The sequence below is a fragment of the Rhincodon typus genome, chromosome 27, assembly GCF_021869965.1.
Source record: "Rhincodon typus isolate 14 chromosome 27, sRhiTyp1.1, whole genome shotgun sequence".
NCBI classification, from domain to species: domain Eukaryota; kingdom Metazoa; phylum Chordata; class Chondrichthyes; order Orectolobiformes; family Rhincodontidae; genus Rhincodon; species Rhincodon typus.
In genome coordinates this window covers 37,894,663-37,914,957 of record NC_063358.1, presented here as the reverse complement: position 1 = coordinate 37,914,957, position 20,295 = coordinate 37,894,663, and the positions used below count along the sequence as shown (strand labels likewise).

Genomic DNA, 20,295 nt, shown 5'->3' with positions numbered 1-20,295 from the left:
ATTTCTGAAGAAGGGTCTAGGCCCGAAATGTCAGCCTTCCTGCTCCTCTGATGCTGCTTGGCCTGCTGTGTTCATCCAGCTCTACACCTTGTTATCTCAGATTCTCCAGCATCTGCAGTTCCTACTATCTCTGAAACAATCTTTACAATGTCGCTTTGGGCCAACTCTTGTAATTTTGTAAACTTGCTTGAAAAATTTAAAGTAAAAATGACAAAATCTCTTTTTTGTTAAACAAAAAAGATACTGCTTCTTCTTTTGGGTTGTCTACAACACGAGCTCAGAACAAAGGGGTCAGCCATTTGCTACAGAGATGTGAGGAGTTTCTTCACTCTAAGCACAATAAATCTTTGGCATTTAGTGGTTCAAGGCCCAAGCCGATAGCTTTTGGGTTGCTAAAAGAAATTAAAGGGTATAATACAAAAGGTGCACGTGAGGTAGAAAATTAGTCATCATCATCTTAAATGGTGGAGCAGGTTGGAAAACCAATGACCAGTTATTGACATGGAAAGGGAAAGATTGGACTGACACTGGGAAAAGCGTTTGTGACTTGCTGTGAACTATTTTTCAAGTTGTTAACATGGGGAATGTTTTCAAAATTCAAGCTCCAACTTGTGCAGGAGTTTTTTTTTCCTCCAACCACAGATAATAGACTTGCATCATGGAGCAGACTCTACAATTATTGTCTAGACTCATAAATAGTGCATGTGGAAAGATCCTGTGAAGATATGTTTCAACAGGTAGATTGTGCAGCTGTGCAAAGAAAAACCATTAACCTCGCACCAAGATTTAGGAGTAGGTGTGGCATTGAACGACACAAACCAAAAGGGTCCCCAAATCAATCATTGATCCATGTTCGGCTGGTTAGTGGTAGAGTTGATAGAATGAGCTTCTGTTCTCTCAGGCAGAGTTTGGAAAGCGTGGGGAGAGTAAAATTAGACAGGGCTCCCAGTCAGCTTTGTCTATCAACCATTTCTAATGCCTGTGACTGGGAAAGAAATGAGAATGCCACCCTTCCCTTACTTGCCAAAACCCCTGGCTGTTCACTTAAGGGAACAAATATCTAGCCATCTCTATCTTGAATATCCTCAACGATGGCCTGTCCATAACGCTCTGAAGTTTCTGAATGAAGAAATTTCTGCTTATCTAAGTTCAAAACAATAACTCACTTGCCCAGAGACTGTCCACTCACACCATGTTCTAGATTTTCCAGGCAGTAGAAATAATGTTGGTGTCTATCCTATTGAACCTCTTCAGATTCTATGTCTTTGAAGGAAATCACTGGCCATTCTTCCAAACTCCAGACCGTAAAGGCTCAAAATTACTCGGCCTCTCAGCACCAATAACAAAAAGGAAAGCCAATTGATTATTTTTAAAGGGACAAAATCCTATTCAATTAAAGAGATGAGCTCCTGCTATCTTCATCAAAGGCTGCATCCAATTCTTCACACCATTTTGAAAGAGATTGGGGGGTAAATTGTCTTGTGTCTCTAGTTGTGGTGACAATGGTAGTTACATGGTGATGGTGGTGTAACAAACACTGGGGACAATCCAAGGTTCCCCTCATTGGAAAGGAAAAATAGGTTAGACATTGGAAATAAAAAAAAAATTCTTTCTGAAAAAATACGCGATGGTGGATGTGGCAAAACCAGTGTTTCTCATGCCGAGGTAATGGTGGCAAGTCTTCTTGAACTCACTAGGTTTGATGCAACAGCGTGGCTGGGCAGGCCATTTCAAAGGGCAGTTAAGAGTTAACCATGTGTGTGTTGGACTGGAGTCACATATATACACTGAATCAGTTATACGGGTTACCTTCCCTAAAGGATAGTCATGAATCAGCTGGATGTTTACAACAATCCAAGGTTTTCAAATACGTTTTATTGGTACCAGCTAGAAATTAGCAGCTATATGTTTAACTGACTTCCAATTCATCGAGTGCCACGATTGGCTAGAACAGAATGTTAATGCTTTTGCAACTGTCCTTCCATCAGACACAGGTCCCATTCCCAGTAGCTGGTGAGACCAAACGCCATTGTAATTGGCTGTAATAAAAGGTCTTCCTGGCCACTTTCACTTAAAGACAGTCCCACAAATTGAACTTCTGTCCCTAAGGTGGGGGAGGGGGGTTGTTTGGTCTCACCAGCCAATGGAACATCTTCTAAGTGGCCTAGATTTTTGGCTCCAGCATCTTGATGCCAAGGGAATGCCCACTGGTGGCTTTGCCATTGCCTGAATGGTGTGGGCTTTGGAGGACTTGCCCTGGTTGAGGCAGCACGGATCACTTGCTAGCTTTCCTGCTTGGTCGGCAGTGCCAGTCCAATCTTTCCCTGTCCATGTCAATCCACCCAGCTCCGCTTTGCTGCACCGAGATGCTGCCTCTTGCCCCTGATATTGCTTGACTTCTTTCATATTTCCAGCATTTAATGCTCTTTTTATTTCAGATCTCCAGCATTGGCAGTAGTTTGCATTGTGTAAGAATGGGGAAAGGCTATTTGAGCCCATTACAAGCTTGTCTAGTATCCAGTTCACCCAGACATCCAAGCATTTCCTCAACCACCTTCTTGCTGCACAGTTTGGGGAAAGGGGGGGCTTAAGAAGAGATGGCTGAGCGAGGAAAGAATTTATCCCAAACAATAAATCAAAACATCGAATGTCAAAAAATGTAAGAAGACTTTAAATTGCCAGTGCTCTATTGCTTCAGTCATTATCATCTTTATAGGACACAAGGAACTCCACTTTACCCAGTAGAAGGCTGCATTTATGATGAATATCACCACCAGGTGGCACATAAATCATGTATGCTCTGTGTCTGGACCTACAGGAGAGTATTTTCCCCTGGGTGGGGAGTTTACAACCAGAGGGGAAGGCTCAGGATATGGGTGGACCATTTAGGACTGAGATGATGAAAAATTTCTTCACTTAAAAGGACCACGAACTGGTGGAATTCCCTACCATAGAAGTCTGTGGAAGCAGTCACTGAATATATTCAAAAAAGAAAGAAAGAGATAAAATTTTCGATTTTAAAGGCATCAAGGGGTATGGGGAGAAAGCAGGAATTTGGCATGGAGATAGAGGAGTAGCCACCATCGTATTGAATGGCAGCGCAAGCTTGAAGGGCTGAATGGCCTACTCTTACTCCTAGTTTCTAAGACATTATAGAAACAATGGAAGGACATAATGCTGTGGGACATGTGAATAATTTGGGGGTGGGTGGGAATGACGGGGTGAATAATGACCAGGAAAGGATGCTAGTCTCCTCTGTGCATGAAGGGTGACCATATTTGTTTGTGTAACCGCTCTGCAGTTGTAAAGCTCTCCAGGAAGTTTTCAGGTTCCTAAAACGTGCTATATGAGTGCACGTTCCTTTTTTTTGATCAGTGCAGTGCTAAAGCGGTTTTACTTCTGAGTTGGTGCCATGAGCAACAGCTTGTCTGAAAACAGTCCAAAGAGAGGTGAGCGACTAATGCACTAAACTGAGAACTTGGCTGAGACCAATGACACGCTGACTGTAACAAAGTTTTACAGTCTGAAAGTGTTCTGAAAAAATCTTACTCACACTTCTTTGATCTTTGACCCAGAACCTTCTGAGGAATAGGTTTTGGTTTGACAGTGTCTCATGACAGGAAAAAGCTGGGGGTGGGGGTGGAGGTGGGAGGGTCCTGAATGGGTGTTGCTGACTGAGACACATGGACGAGAATAAACAATGCCTGAATTATTAATACAAAACATGGTCAAGTTATACACATCAAAGGCAAAACCAGTTGAGGTCAGCAGACCCGCTAAGGAGCAGGTCATCTGACTTCCAAATGATTGAATATTGTCCAAAGCCTTTGTATTCTTTTTAAAGCGAAGTAAATTGTCTCAATATAACAACTTGTTGCCTCACTGGGAAATCCTGTGCACAGTTCCTGTGCAAATTATTAGATTGTCGTCATCACAGACCAGATCGGAGCACAATGGGTAGAATGTAACTGGGGAAGTCCATTCAATACAACCAATGGGCACAAGAACAAAGGAGTCTATAGAACTTGGAGCAGTGGTAGGGGTTTGTAAATGGAGAAAAAAAAACAGGTTCCAGCAAGAACTAAAATAGAAGTTGCTGGAAAAGCTCAGCAGGTCTGGCAGCATCTGTGGAGAGAAATCAGAGTTAACATTTCGGGTCCAGTGACCCTTCCTCAGAACACAGCAAGTTTGTTTTCTTCAATCCTGGTAGACACATGATAAAATTATTGGTGTAGAGTGGTGTACAAGAAGGCAGCTGTCAAAAGGATTAATTGATACCATGAGCTAAGCTAAATACTGTCTTGGTATCTTTCAGGTCAACCAGAAAGGGGAAAGGGGCTGTTGTTATATTGGCTTAGCTGAAAGCACCTCAGATAGCACTAGATGCTAAGTATGCTGAACTTACTACATTACACATCACAAATTGCTCGTGCGCTCACCCCAGAATTTTTTTTTTGAAAGCCCATCTTTGTATTGTCGAACCTGAAAGGACACTATAAAAAGTACCAGACCTCCCATTTTTGGCGACTACTTGTCCTGCATTATAATCAGACTAAATGGGATAGAGTTTGAGCAGATCTAGCAACTCAAGACTGGGCATCAATGAGGTGCTGTGGACCATCAGCAGAATAGTAGTCAAACACAATGTGTAGCTCTGCGGCTTGCTATATCCCTCACTCTGACATTACCGTGGGGCCAGGAAATCAACCCTGGCTCAATGAAGAGTGCAGGATGACATGCCAGGAGCAGCACCTTCCTTAAAGTAAAGGGGCAACCTGGTGAAGCCAGAACACAGGATTGCTTGAATGCCACACAGCATAAGCAGCAAGTGATAGATGGAGCTAAGTTTGGGGTAGCAGTGGTCCAGTGGTAATGTCACTGTGTTAGTAATTCAGAGCTCTAGGCTAATGTTCTGGAGACATGGGTTTGAATCCCAATATTGCAGATAGTAAAGTTTGAATTCAATGAAATTGTAATTAGAAAAGGCTAGCCTAATGGTGACTACATATCCATCATCAATTGTCTAAAGATCCATGTTATTCACTAACGTCCTTTAGGGAAGGAAATTTGCCATCCTTACCTGGTCTGACTACCTGCGACTCCAGACCCACAGCAACGGGCTCTAACTCTCAACCTCTAAGTAGTTAGGGCTAGCAACAATAAATGCTGGCCTTAGCCAGTGATGCCTACATCCTATGAATGAATAAAATAAATAATAAAGAAATTCTACAACCAACAGATCAGATACATGCTCTGATGTTCCATCACAGAAACAAACCCTTCAGTCCAACTCATCAATGCCGACCAGATACCCTAAATTAATCCAGTCCTATTTGCCAGCATTTGACCCCTATCCCTCTAAACCCTTCCAATTCATTTACCCATCCAGATGCCTTTTAAATGCTGTAATTGTACCAGCCTCCACCACCTCCTCTGGCAGCTCATTCTATACACACACCACCCTCTGCATGAAAAAGTTGCCCCTTAGACCCCTTTTAATCTTACCCCTCTCACCTTAAACCTACACCTTCCAGTTTTAAATTCCCCTGCTCTGGGGAAAAGACCTTGGCTATTCACCATATCCATGCACTCATGATTTTATAAACTTCTATAAGGTCACCCCTCAGCCTCTGACACTCCGGGGAAAATAGCCCCAGCCTATTCAACCTCTCCCTATAGCTCAAACCCTCCAAATCCAGCAACATCTTTGTAAATCCTTTCTGAATCCTTTCAAATTTAACAACATCTTTCCTATAGTAGGGAGGCACAAATGGTGGTGGATAGTTAAACAACAAACAAGAGGCAAGGCCCCCCCCAGATATCGACATCCTTGGTGATGGGGGAAGCCTGGAAAATCAGTGCACAAAACACAAATCTGAGGCAATTACATCAATCGTCAACATGAATTGGCCCATGAATGATCCAATCCAGCCTCCTCCAGCAGTCCCCAGCATCACAGATACCAGTGTTCAGCCAATTCAATTCACTCCACATAATATTAAACAATGGCAGAAGATACTGGATACTGAAAAGGCTGTGGGTGTTGACAACATTCTGGCAATAGTGCTGAAGTTGCATGTTTATGCTGCTCAGACAATGTGAAAAATTGTCTCATTATATCCTGTGCACAAAAAGCCAGATAAATCCAACACAACCAATTACTGCCCCAGTCTGCACTCGGTTATCAGTACAGTGATGGAAGGAGTCATCAACAGCACTATCTAGCAGCATTTACAAAGTAATAACTGGACTTGACATAAATTATTATTATTACTACCATTGCCATCAACATCTTGGGGCTTACTGTTGACCAGAAACTGAACTGGATTTGTCACATAAACACACCGGCTACAAGAGCAGGTCAGAAGCTAGGAATACTGTGGTGAGTAACTCACCTCCTGACTCCCTAAAGCCTGTCCACCATCTACAAGGCACAAGTCAGGAGTGTGATAGAATACTCCCCACTTGCCTGGATGGACGAGTAATATCTAATCTCATACCATCCTGAATTGGAAGTATATCACTGTTCCTTCATTGTCACTGGGTCAAAATCCTGGCACTACACAACACTGTGGGTGTCCCTACAGCCTAAGGACTGCAGCAGTTCAAGAACACAGCTCATCCCCAGCTTCTCCTAGACGTTTAGGGATGGATAAGCAACACCGGCATTTCACGATCAGATTAAAAGAAAACGTTCCTCTTAAAATTGCCAACACTCTTCAAATTATGTATTTCACTTGGTAAATATAGTCCAGTACCACTTGAAGCAGGAAGCACAGGGTTTGTTGTCCAGTCGGTGGTATTTGTGCTTTTGCCACATAATCACTAGTCGGCCGAGAGCTGGGGTGTCCAGGGCAATGACTCTGCTCTTATAGAGTCATAAAGGTTTACGGCATGGAAACAGGCCCTTTGGCCCAACTGGTCCATGCCGCCCAGTTTTCACAATTAATCTAGTCATAGTTGCCTGCCTTTGGTCCATATCCCTCAATACCTACCCCATCCAGGTACTGGTCCAAAGGTTTCTTCAATGACAAAATTATACTCACTTCTACTACTAGCTCTGTCAGCCCATTCCAGATACTCACCACACTCTGAAAAAAATGCCCCTCTGGACCCCCTCATATCTCTCCCCTCTCACCTTAAACCTATGCCTGTTAGTTTTAGACTCCCCTACTATGAGGAAAATCTGTTGGCTATCTACCTTATCTATGCTTCTCACGATTTTATAGACCTCTATAAGGTCACACCTCAGTCTCCTACACTCCAGGGAAAAAAAGTCCCAGCCTATCGTAAAAACTCAAACCTTCCAGTCCAAGGCCAGGTAGCATTCTAGTAAATCTTTCCTGATCTTTCCAGTTTAATAATATCTTTCTACAGTAGGGTGACAAGAACAGCATGCAGTACTCCAAATGTGACCTTACCACCGTCTTGTACAGTTGCAACAAGACATCCCAACTCCTAATACTCAATGCTCTGCCCAATGAACTTAATGTAAAGCTGTACAGTCTGGATTGGAGGCGTCAGGATTATGTTCAGTTCTGGCTTGGTGGTGTGAGTAGAAGGGACCCTCATTAGTACGGGCGCTTTGCACAGAAACCGAGCCCCTTATAAATCATGGAAAAGGAGCCTGTCTGACCCATTCCTCCCACCTCCAGCTTTCATTTGTTCAGCCTTTGGTGCTTCTTCAAACATCTAAGCGATTGGAAACATTGCATCTGTGTGCCAGAGAGAAGCTAGGAAAGAAGTCAGTTCCTCATCAGACCACCCATCACAGGGGACTGGGGACCACTGGCTTAAAATGTCTCTGCTTTGGTCCATTATTGCCTTGGGATGAGGTGGGTGCACAAAAAATGACCCCTGACCAGGCACGCGGAAACAGAAAAAAAAAGCAATGGAGCGATGAAGTATCCACTAATCTTCACCATGCTGTATCTGGAGTAGCAGATCCTTTCAGAAGAGACTTAGTCGATACATCACCCAGTCATCCTCAACATTTAGCAGAGTGACCAGAAACCCACTTGCTCTTTGGTGCTATAATATTCAGTGACTAATCATCTGAACTCTTACTGTTTCATTTAAACCACAGTGCTGTCAAAATGTCTTTCCAGCTCTTCACCACTGCACCATTGAAAAGGAGTACTAAACATTCTATCTCCCATCATGACACCAAATGGTTCTTCCACCATCCCAACATAGCCATGGGAGGATGTTAACATCAGTCAAATCCTTCCCAAAGAATTTTGTTTCTAAACAGGATACATTCCCCAAGCCAGACTGAACCATACCCACTCATCAACATGTTACAACTATTTACTCTTCACTGTGACTTTTAATGAAAGATAAGGGTTATAATAAAAGCCTACAAACAGACACACACTGTACTCCAATCTCTCCTACCGAAGGATATTGGGGCTCTTTTTGTGATAGGGGGAACGCTGAGGTAGAATTATTGGGATTCTGCCTAGGAACAAATGCAAACAGGAAAAAAATTATCTTCTCATTAGAAATTATAGAGTAATTCAATACAGAGGTTTAAAATTATGAAAACGTACAGAAGGATTCCAGTTGTAGATGGACAAATGAGGGATCAGAGAGGAAAGAATAAATTGAAGAGATGGGCAGCAGACTGTAAGGGAACCTCTTTGCTTAGAGTTAAAGGATTCACTTCCAGGGCTAAAGACAGAGGAAGGAACTGTTAGCATTCTTGTCAGAGTCAGGGGGTCATATGGTCAACGTCCATTCAAAGCTGCACCTCAATTCTCTCCGGTGGATGTAATGGATCCCTAGCACTTACTAAAGAAGAGCAGTGGGGTTCTCGACCGTCCTGGACAACATTTATCTCTCAAACAATAGGTAAGACACAAGACTGGCCAATTTAGCTCACTACTGTTTGTGTAGCCTTGGGCTCGCCATGTGGATATTGGCCATTTTTCCCAAGTGGTGGCAACTATGATACATTGTCTGCAAAGTCATTTGGGAAATGAGGCTGTACAGTCTGCTATTTACAGATAATTCTTTTCACTTCAATACTCATGAATAAATTAGCGATGAGGAGGATGACAAAATAAGTAGGAACTGATGGGATAGGAATCCAAGGGTAAACAGCAAGAGAGATAGTGGGGATTCAGGATCAGTTTCATGCTGCAATTTCTGTGTATGTGATGTTCCAAGTGCCGCAGGACAGCACAGGCTTGGGGAGGAAATGCTTCCATCATTTAAGACACACAAATTGTCAGACTGTGTTTCCTCTGAAGTCATTGTGCTCTCCTCCAGAATGGAGAGGGAGTCATTGGGAATAGCACCACGTGCGAGTCTGCTGTTCTGTAACAGAATGTCACAGCATCATGTGTGTGATCTCATGGTGCTGCAATGCTGAGGAAATGTCTGGAAGGGGCATGTTCTGACTGGGCTGCAAAATCAACTCCCCAGCTCTTGGCACCAACTCCAAGCTTCATCTGGAAGTCACCGCAACTGGATGTTGACTTCACATCAACATCTTTGACATTACACTGATCGTTGATCTTACAAGGCCTGTTAGTAGACTGCGTTATTCTAGGGAGAAGAATCTTCCAATGTCGTGCTCCAAACAGGAGCTCACCCACAAGAAAGTACATGCTGAAAACACCGTACAGGTTTGACGTAGCTGGTGTCTTGTTTGCACGGACAGTAAGAAAGGCTTTGTGCTGTCACTGTGGATACCTCCATGTCTAGTGGCAGAACCTGCAATATGACTGAATGCTGGATTAAAATAAATGACCCTGGCAAAATCACAGGCCACTGCACTTCCAGGAATATTGTCCAATGTTAATCTAATGCTGCAACACCTACATATTCCACTTAACCACAAAAGGGGAAACTGCAGACACCAGAAACAACAACAGTAAATGTTATAAAGCCTCAGCCAGTCTGGCAGCTTTTGGAGAGAAAGAAATAGAGAGTTGAATGGACCTGAAGGTGGCTTTGAAAAAGGGCCTGTACCAATATGGTCAACTCCGCTGTTCCCTTGTGCTCTAGCTTTCTATACAAGAATAATTCCGTTAACCTTCTCAATCATTCTTTATTCCATCCAGGATATTTTAATCCTAACTGAACCTTCAGTGTTACAATTTTTTCCCTAAAACCAGAAAAAGCCAAGCATTTTAATTTCATCGAATTGTTTATCGATAAAGAGAGGCAGAATGGTGTCAAATGAATGCCTCTCACTTTCTTCACCAGCCCCAGTGGTCTCTGCAGCAGAGACCAGAGTGCAAATGTTATTGGTCCCTGATGGAGGGGTCACAAAGCAACAAGAGAGAGACACTCGAGACAAGAAAGCTCTTTGAAGCTAGTTCATTAAGACCTTTCCCCATTCCCAAAGTCAAACTGTTTAAGAAATCATTCCAAGCCTTTGGCCTCAAAACAAAAAACCAAATCATGTAGAAAGTATTGAATGGGTCGCGCAGCAGAGAAATTAGGCCATTTAGCCCATCATATCTATTCCAACTCTTTAAAAAAGAGCTATCCACTAGGGTTTGCTGTCCCCATGGAACAAAAGCAATTCTGTTTTGTATGTTGTTATTGAATCAGCTTCCACCACATTTTCAGACTGTGCATTCCAGATGATCACACCTTAATGAATCAAAAGAATCTGCTCATTATCCCTCGTATTGGTCTAATGATGATGAATGAAATACTTCTCATTTTAAGTCAAAATCATCCAAAAAGATCAGATGTAGAGAAAAACCCCTTCAAAATGATATGAGTACTACATAGTAGCTTCAATCCCAAATGTGGCTGCTTTCCAGCTATTCAATTACCTTCAATCCTAAACACTGCAGGTAAATGATCGGGTCGACTGTTGACCAAGAGACAGATTTTGGCCAGAATACCAGAAAAGACATCCCTGTTCTCCTTCAAATTGTGCCAGTGGAGTCCTTTACATCCACTGGAGGGGGAAGACAGAGAATTGATTTAATGTCTAGTCTGAATTATGGCACTTGTAACAGTGCAGCACTCCCTCAGTACTGCACTGAGTGTCAGCAAAGAGATGTGTATTCAAGTCTTTGGAATTTAACTGAGGAACCCATAGTTTTCTGGCCTTGGTGAGAGAGTGCATCACTTAGACATGGCTAATAGTGATTTTGCATTCATCTTAATTATTATTGTAGTTATAATTCATCAGATTACTATCTGAACGGTGGCAGTTTAGGAAAAGGTGAGGTGCAATGAGACCGGGGTGTCATGGCTGAAGGTTAGCGTGCAGGTGCAGCAAGCGGTGAGGAAAGCTAATGGCACGGTGGTCTTCCTAGTGAGAGGATTTGAGTATCAGAGTAAGGATGTCTTGTGCATTTATACAGGATGAGCCAACACCTTGAGTATTGTGTTCAGTTTTGGTCTCCTAGTCTGAGAAAGGACATTTTGTTATTGGGGGAGTCGAGCAAAGGCGCACCAGGCTGATTCCCGGGATGGCAGGACTGACATATGAAGAAAGACTGGTTCGACCGGGCTTGTACTCACTGGAATTTAGAAGAATGGTGGGCAGGTAAGGATTTCATAGAAACATGTAAAATCCTGATGGGACTGGACATGCTAGATGTGGGAAGCATGTTCCCAATGTTGAGGAAGTCCAGAACTAGGGGGTCACAGTCTAAGAATAAGGGTTAGGCCATTCAGGACTGAGATGAGGAAGAATTTCTTCACTCAGAGTGGTGAAATTGTGGAATTCTCTACCACAGAAAGCTGCGGGGGCCAGTTTGAGAGATATATTCAAGAGGGAGCTGAACATGGCTCTCATGGCAAAAGGGATTAAGGCATTTGCAGAGAAAGCAGGAGTGGGATACTGAAATCACAAGATTAGCCATGATCATATTGAATGATGGTGCAGAGTCGAAGGGCCAAATGGCCTACTCTTGCACCTTTTTCTACATTTCTATGTTAAAGTGGTTTATACAAAGATGTGTCTTGTTCAATGTGAAAGGGTTGTTATCCAGGAAACTTTCTACACTTCATAGTACACAAAATGGAACTGCCGCACTGGTGCAGTGATGGATATTCATGTAAAGTTGTGCCTCAGCCCAATTATTGGGAAGAAAGCTTCATTCTGAAACCGGTACAGACTGTACTACCAGACTGCTATTACTCAATGTTGACAGTCCACTAGAAAAATGATGATGTTTTGTGTTCTAGCTGAAAGATGTCAAATTTAATTAAAGAAACAAAAAAAAGACAAGTGAGATATAGCGAAGGTTTTCAGTTGCTGTTTCTGACTGTGTTTATATGTTGACCTTAGAAAGATTAAACTGGCATCAGTGCCCAAGAAACATCCTTTATCCATTCCAACATCTGAGTAAGCTCCAGTTCAGCAAATCTCCCCCTGGACCCCGAGGCTATTTCATCAAACAGCACTAGATTATGTAAAATGGATGCATCTCTATGGAAAATGTCAACACTGTGCAGTTGTTGCCTGGCTACATAGTGGTACCATCCTGCAACTCATTGTGAAGGTCACTTTGTCCAAAAGGGAATAAAAAGATGATTCTCTCTGGGGTGCAGTGAATGACCTGTCTGCAATTCATAATGTTAAAATGAAACCACAAATGGATGCTCTTTATAAACACCATAAGCGCACAAGTGTGAGCTCTGAATGTTATAAACAAACAAGTTTGTTATAAATTTGGCCATAATTGTTGAACATGCAGATCTCAGTGATACAATTCAAACATTAACTCCACATTTGCTGTCAGACACTGAAGATTCTGATTAACACCAGCTTCATGTGGAGCAGTGTGGTCAGCTATGAGCACTATATAATGTCCAGCAAACATTGAAATATAACTTTTATTTCCCCAAAGTTGTGGCTTTAAAGTGAAATAGCTGCGTTATATTGTGCAAGCGTATCAAAGGGTTAATGTTGTGGAGCACATTAAGAATTGCCAATATGATGATATCCTATGGACTCAGGGAGAAACAGCTTCAGATTTTGAAGGAGGAAGGCCCAATATAGACACCTTCCTCATAGAAGCACAGTCTCAGTAACAAGTCTATCATAGTAATGTAACCTGTACCTGATTGCTACCATCCAGTAGGTTATATCTTGTTTAAGACAAAAGCATCTTCTCATTAGACTTTGAGGTGGTGTTCCTTGAATACAACAGACCAAACAGACCCTGTAGAGTCACCTTGGGAAAGAGAATGGTGCCAGCTATCCTACCAGTAGGTCTTGTATACAAAGTGAGTTGCGATGAGGATTCACCTTACAACACATACCTATCTTGGGTAAAATACTAATGACCAAACCAGCAGGATAGTTTCACCAAGACAGAAACCCAGAAGCATTTCACAGCATATCTTAATAATTAAGAACATAGAAACAAACAAGATAGGAGCAAGAGACCATTCAGCCCTTCAAGTCTGCTCTGCCATTCAGTATGATCATGGCTGATCATCCAACTCAGTCCCCCAGCTCACCTTCTCCCCATACCTTTTGATCCCTTTAGTCCCAAGAACTAAATCTAACTCCTTCTTTGAAAACATTCAATATTTTGGCCTCAACCACTTTCAAGGTAGCAAATTCTACAGCTCACCACTCCCTAGGTGAAGAAATTTCTCCTTACCTCAGTCCTAAATCGCCTACCCCATATCCTTAGCCTGTGATCCCTGATTCTGGACTCCACAGTCATCAGGAACATCCAGCATCTATCCTGTCTAGTCCCATAAGAATTCTGTAGATTTTTATGAGATCACCCCACTCATTCTTGTAAATTCCAGTGAATCTGGTCCTAACTGATCCAGTCTCTCTTCATACAGCAGTCTTTCCATCCCATGAGTCAGTCCTTTTGAACTTTCTTCATAGCCAGAAAAGCCTTCCTCAAATAAGACAACGAAAACTGCACACCACACACTTTATTTTTTAAATGCATTCACGAGATGAGGGCATCACTGACCAGGCAGCATTTATTGCCTAGAGGGCAATTAAGAGTCAACCACATTGCTAAGGGTCTGGAGTCACATGTAGGCCAGACCAGGTAAGGATGGCAGTTTCCTTCCCTAAAGAGCATTAATGAACCAGATGGGTTTTTCCGACAATCGGCAATGGATTCACAGTTATCATTAGACTTTTAATTCCAGATATTTTATTGAATTCAAATTCCACCATCTGCTGTGGCGGGATTCGAACCCAGGTCTCCAGAATGTTATTTGGATCTTGGATTAAACAGTCCAGTGATAATACCACTTGGTCATTGCCTTCCCGGTAGGTGTGGTGTCACAAAGGACCTGTAAAATTGCAGACAGACATCCTTGGTCCTGTACTCAAATCCTCTCAGAATGAAGGCTGATATACCATTTGCCTTCTTAGTCACCTGCTGGGCCTTGCTTACTTTCAGTAACGTGTACAAGGACACCCAGGCCTCTTTACACCTCCCCCTTTCCTAATCTATCACCGTTCAGATAATAATCTGCCTTCCTGTTTTTGCTAACAAAAAGTGGATAACCTCACATTTATCCACACTGGATAAATCCAATGGATGACAGACATTTCATACCTACTAGGCCTCTAGTCCCACAGGAAGTGCCTGTCACTGGCCCCCTCCTCAGGAATAGTTGGGAATTTAGAGATAAAATAGAACACTAAAAGTTAAGATTTCAAATGACAACTCATCCAGGTTCAGAAGGCAGGATTCAATACATTATATTGGAAGTTATTTTGTTTAAAGTTAAGCGAGGTGATTTACATAGCAATTAAACTGAACACAATCAATAACAATTGCGATCATAAGCCCACTTTCTACATCAGATAAAACTGCTTAAAATTTTATTTTAGCCTCATCACATGAAAGTTGATAGTCCACTGACTAAAAGCACAAATAAGGTCATACATGAAGTGCATTCTATCCAATTTTTATGTAAAGAATACACATTGTTGGGTTCTCAGGGCTATCGTAGAAATGGATGCTGAGCAGTGCAATTCAACACTGAAATACAAGGGACAAAGGATTTACTTACAGGAGTGACAATTGACACGGAATTGGAGAAAGCATTTACTGCACAGACGGAATTTGCTGCTGGTACTTCTAATAGATACTCCCCCCATTGCTGTGCTGCTTATCTAACAATCACATGCCCCTCAAGGGTCATAACATGCAGTTATGGGAATACAGTCTGAGATTGTACAAAGTGGAGACAGGCACTCAGTGCCCTCTGCAATACAGTTAAATCTTCCATTTTCCAAATCTCTGGCTGAGGGGAGGTAGTGACTAAGCTTGGTGCCAAACTGGCTTGTTAGGAATTACAAAGTCTACAGTAACAAAAGCAGCCAAACTTGATCCCTGCAGTTTTGAAGTTCCACATGAGCTTCCATCTGTCCTAGTTTATTTAACTCTCTATTTGTCTTCACACATTTATGTAGATTCTCTTTATATGCATCTATGCTATTCGCCTCAAACTTTCCGAGCAAAGGTTTCCCTGAAAGTCATTTTGGATTTATGAGTGATTAACTTCTTTTTATGGGTCTTACTTTCACCTCTGCAGCATGTGGAAATATCTTCTCCACATCTACTTTATCAAATCCTTTCAAAATCTCAACAACCTCTATCAGGTCACCCCTTCAACCTTCTCTTTTCTACAGAAAAGAATTCAGTACTGTTCTTTCTTGCTTGATAGCTGCGCCATTTCAGTTGCTATTATCCTGGTAAAGATATAGTACACTTTCTCCAGGACTTCTGTACACATCGTATTATATGGAGTCCAGAACTGTTTTCAAGCGTGGTCTAAATTAGATTAATTTCATCTCGTGGCTTTTGCATTCTAGCCATCTAGAAACGAACACACGGTTTTGTTCCCATTTCATTTGGTGGCTGTATCACTAATTTTAATTTCTGAATCTGTATCGCTGAATGTCCTTACAACTGTACTCCACTTAGACACGTACTTTCAAAGGAATGGGTGATCTAATTATTCCTTCAATCAAAATGATCTACTATAGACCTATTCATATTCAAACTCCTTCACTATTTACACATACATTCTCCATTAATGTCACCTTGTATTTTGTCACAGTCACTCAGAATAACCATGTCTCCAATTTAGTTTCATCCAGAATTTTTCCCAACACAGCAAAATCCCACCGTTTCTGTCTCTGGCAACATACGAACATGGCAGACTGCACAGATGCACTAAAAGGTGCATCTTAGTGCACACTTTCTACTTCAGAATACAAGTTTCCTTTTTATTTGTTTTCTTTAAAACTATGGACAACAGAAGACTAAATTTGCAGTGGATGAAAAGGTGTAAAAGATTTGTGCAGATAAGCAAATTTGTGAAGGGCGGACATGCAATGCCACAAGGACTTGATTGTATCATACTCACTCCAGAGTTCGAGATGATTTATGTAAATGGTGAACAAAAGTGGTCACATGTTCAACTAATGGGAAATACCATTTCCCAATGTTCACTTGGGAGAATAACTACATTCAACCCATCCTCCATTTTCTGTTTTGTAGTTAGTTTGTTATTCATTCTGCTACTTGTCCTTTGACACCATACATTCTGACCTCAATCATGGAGTCATAGAGTTACACAGCATGGAAACAGCACGTCCAGTGATGCCTACATCAGATGAATGAATAAAATAAATAATAAAGAAATTCCACAACCAACAGATCAGATACAAGCTCTGATGTTCCATCACATAGAGACGTACAGCATGGAAACAAACTCTTCGATCTAACTTGGCCATGCCAAATCAGATTTCCTAAATTAATCTAATCCCATTTGCCAGCATTTGGCCCATATCCCTCTAAACCCTTCCTATTCATATACCCATCCAGATACCTTTTAAATGTTGTAATCGTACCTGCCTCCACCACTTCCTCTGGCAGCTCATTCCATACATGCACCACCCTCTGCATGAAAAAGTTGCCCCTTAGGTCCCTTTTAAATCTTTCCCCTCTCATCTATGCCATCTAGTTTTGGACTCCCCTACCCTGGGAAAAAGACTTTGACTATTTACCCTATCTATGCCCCTCCATGATTTTATAAACTTCTATACGGACACCCGCTATCCACAATGCAGTTCTTTATCAAAGACCATTTGAAAGTCCACATACATTACAACCGCTCAGTTACTTTTGTCTGCTCTATTAATCCTCCAGAGAATTTCAGAAGGTTGATTAAGCAAGACCTTCCCTTTTGAAATCTTTGTTGCCTACACTTTGTTGTACTTCTGATTCCCCAATTCTCAATAATAAAAAAGTCTTTCAATTAAATTAACATTTCTCCTACCACTGACTTTAATCTCATTGGTCTTGAGTTTCCTACATTTCTCCCTATCTCCCTTCTTAAACATAGGATAACCTTAGCTGTCCATCAGATCTCAATAACTGTTCTATTTTCGATTTTTTTTAAATACAGGTATTTCTGCTATAATGCGTGTTTTGTTAACACTAATTGGCTGTAATGCAATTGATCAATTGTGGGTGCTGTTTGGATAACACAAACTTTCTGCTGTACAGGTATAGCAATTTCCCTACAATGCGATTTTCTACAGCGCGAGGCCACACAAGAACACAGCTATCGTGTTCAGGAGAAATACCTGTATGTGCAATAACATTTCTGCTGTCTTTTACCTGTTTTCTGTGAGCATTCTATCGAGAAATATATTCAGCTTATCATATGATCCTCCTCCTTTCCATCATAAAGGGTTTTGAAGTCCTTTTTTGATCTCTTCCTATAATGCCATGTCCATTTTGTTGAGTCTCCCTGGCACACATTGGACCAAGTAATGTTAACGTCATTCAGAGCTCACACTTGTGTGCTTACAGAACTTGTGAATGAATATTTGACAAATTTACTGTATTACACATTATTTTGGTGCCATAGGGTTTGGGCAGTCAGTTATTGAAGCTACTGGGATTGAAAGGAACATCAGCAAAATGAGAGGATGGTGCTTTCTGCCAACACAAACAACAGACTGTGATTGCAGGCTGCATATTGGTGGCTTACAACAGGACAGTATCTGAGCAGCGAGACAACAAGGTGCACAGCTGGATGAACACAGCAGGCCAAGCAGTATCATAGGAGCAGAAAGGCTGACGTTTCGGGCCTAGATCCTTCATCACCCTTTTCTGATGAAGGGTCTAGGCCTGAAACATCAGCCTTTCTGCTCCTCTGATGCTGCTTGGCCTGGTGTGTTCATCCAGCTCTGCACCTTGTTGTCTCGGATTCTCCAACATCTGCAGTTCCTACTATCTCAGTATCTGAGCACCATTGATTTACAATAAGCAGAAGGTTAAAAGAAAACATGGTACCTTTTACAACCCCACAACGGTCCAAAAGAGATATTTTTGAATTTTGATCCCTGTTGCAATATAGGAGTATGGCAACTAATTTGTACGTGGCAAACAGCAGTGAGACAACGATCAGGTATTATTCTGTTTTGAGTGATGTTCTCAAGGACTGGACATCAGGACAATAATAGAGTCATACAGTATTACAGCACAGAAACAGGCCCTTTGGCCCAACTTGTTCATGCCGACCAATAATCACAAGGATGTTACCAAGAATGAAAGGCTGAAGCTACAAGGAAAGTCGTGACAGGCTGGGACCCCCCTTCTAGGGCACAAGAGACTGAGGGGCAATCTGACAGAGGTTCACAAATTCATCTCTCTTCTTCTTCTTACCATAGTGTCCTGGGAGCTTTCACAGCCACCTACAACAGCAAACCTGATCTTGGTTTAACACCTCATCTGAAAGTCAGCACCTCCAACAGTGTAGCACTCTCTCAGCATTGCACTGAAGTCCCAACCTGAATTATACGGTCAAGTCTCCAGAGTCAGTGGAATCCACAAAACTTTGACTTCAAACTGAGATAGCTGTCACTGATTCATGACTGACACCTCAAATAGGTTTCTATTTTGGGCCTCTCTAGAATGAAATCTGAAAATCCCTTTGGGTCACTTAAACCTCAAGAAGATTCAAGGCAGCGAGTCAAACTGTATTTCTTGGCAGAAGTGAGACTGGAAGGATGTGTGCGATGAATTAGCAGTCTACAATCTCAAAGGAGCAGCCTGTAAGACATCTTAAGTTCATTGTTTGGGAATATTTGCAGCAGTGGCAATCATTCAGATGTCTGAATCTTGCTCAGGTCTGGGAGCCCAGTCTCCTGGTTCCCGGAGTTAAAGAATTAAAACGGTAAAAATTTAAATATTTAGAACTCATGAAAATGACCCGAGTGAGGATATCAGTAACAGATCTGCCACAAATTCATCTCAAAGAGTCAACTCTACTACAATAGTTATTACCTTTAATTTATATGCATTATACGTCTTTTCTTTTTTGCAAATGACAAATGCATAATCCATGATCCTAATATTCTGGAGTATCAGTGCTGAAATATTTCAGGAACAAAAATAACAGACACTCAGAACTGGAAATATAGCTGTGGGTTAGGGTTTCCAGTCTCAGTACAGTAAGTGAGGGTAATGTCTGCACTGTACTGTACAGCAGATCCCAAGACCAGTTCAGGGATCATTGTCCATTGGGGGAAGAAAGTTGGTGCATCGAACAGGGGGAGAATCTGACCTTGGGGATCAGTCTCCCAATTAGCACGATTAGAAAGACCAGTGAGTAAAAGAAGAATTGTTTCTTGCAAACAAGCTGAATCGTCTGTCAGGTCACCTCTCTCTCTTCTGGGTTAGGGAGGCAAATTTACCCCAGACACAATCTGTACGTCTTATTTCTGTCTCTGCATTGTACTGAATGGGTAGGATACATGTCAATATTTGCACCATAACTGATTTTCTGTTGAATTGATTCCATTAGTCTGCGAAACCGAGCCTCACAGCTGTTTTTCACCACTGTGCTGTTTAACATCAGTTGTCCTCATGAAAATAGGCAGTTGCTGGGAAGCAAGAAGTTCTTACAAAAGGCTTTTGCAACATTTAAGCGATTAATTTCACTACATACGACACTCAATAAAGTTAAACAGTTACATCAAATGCACAAAATATCCTTTGTGCTGATGTTACCCATTTTCCCCTTATCCCTTCCCAAAATTCAGTGTCCATCCACAGCAGTACTTACTGCTCACATGGACAAATAGAATGTTTAGATAGTGAAGAGGTCTCTGGAGCTGTTCCAGTTCAATATAAATTTTATAGTGCAAGATTTTAACTAACTCGAAACTTACTCATTTACAAAGATTGAAAATTTGCCCCATGTCTCTATAGATTACATGGTCATACTCTTAAAGCAGTTTACTTATAAATCCAGAGTCAGTTGCCCAGAGCTCCTGCCCCTTTAAATCCAGTGTCAGTTGCC

General features: G+C 41.8%; 1 protein-coding gene across 3 annotated transcripts in view; it reads right to left on the bottom strand.

Annotated features, from left to right (window-relative positions):
- The window catches only part of LOC109925518 (protein eva-1 homolog B-like), a 66,868-nt gene that overhangs the window by 45,560 nt on the left and 1,013 nt on the right, over positions 1-20,295 (bottom strand). Inside the window, exon 1 of one of the 3 annotated variants that reach the window (XM_048613131.1) lies at positions 17,604-17,651. The exons of the other annotated variants lie outside the window; for them this stretch is intronic. The gene's annotated coding sequence lies outside the window, so the exon portion shown is untranslated. Of the gene's footprint in view, positions 1-17,603; positions 17,652-20,295 lie in introns of those variants that run through there. 3 annotated transcript variants of the gene reach the window in all.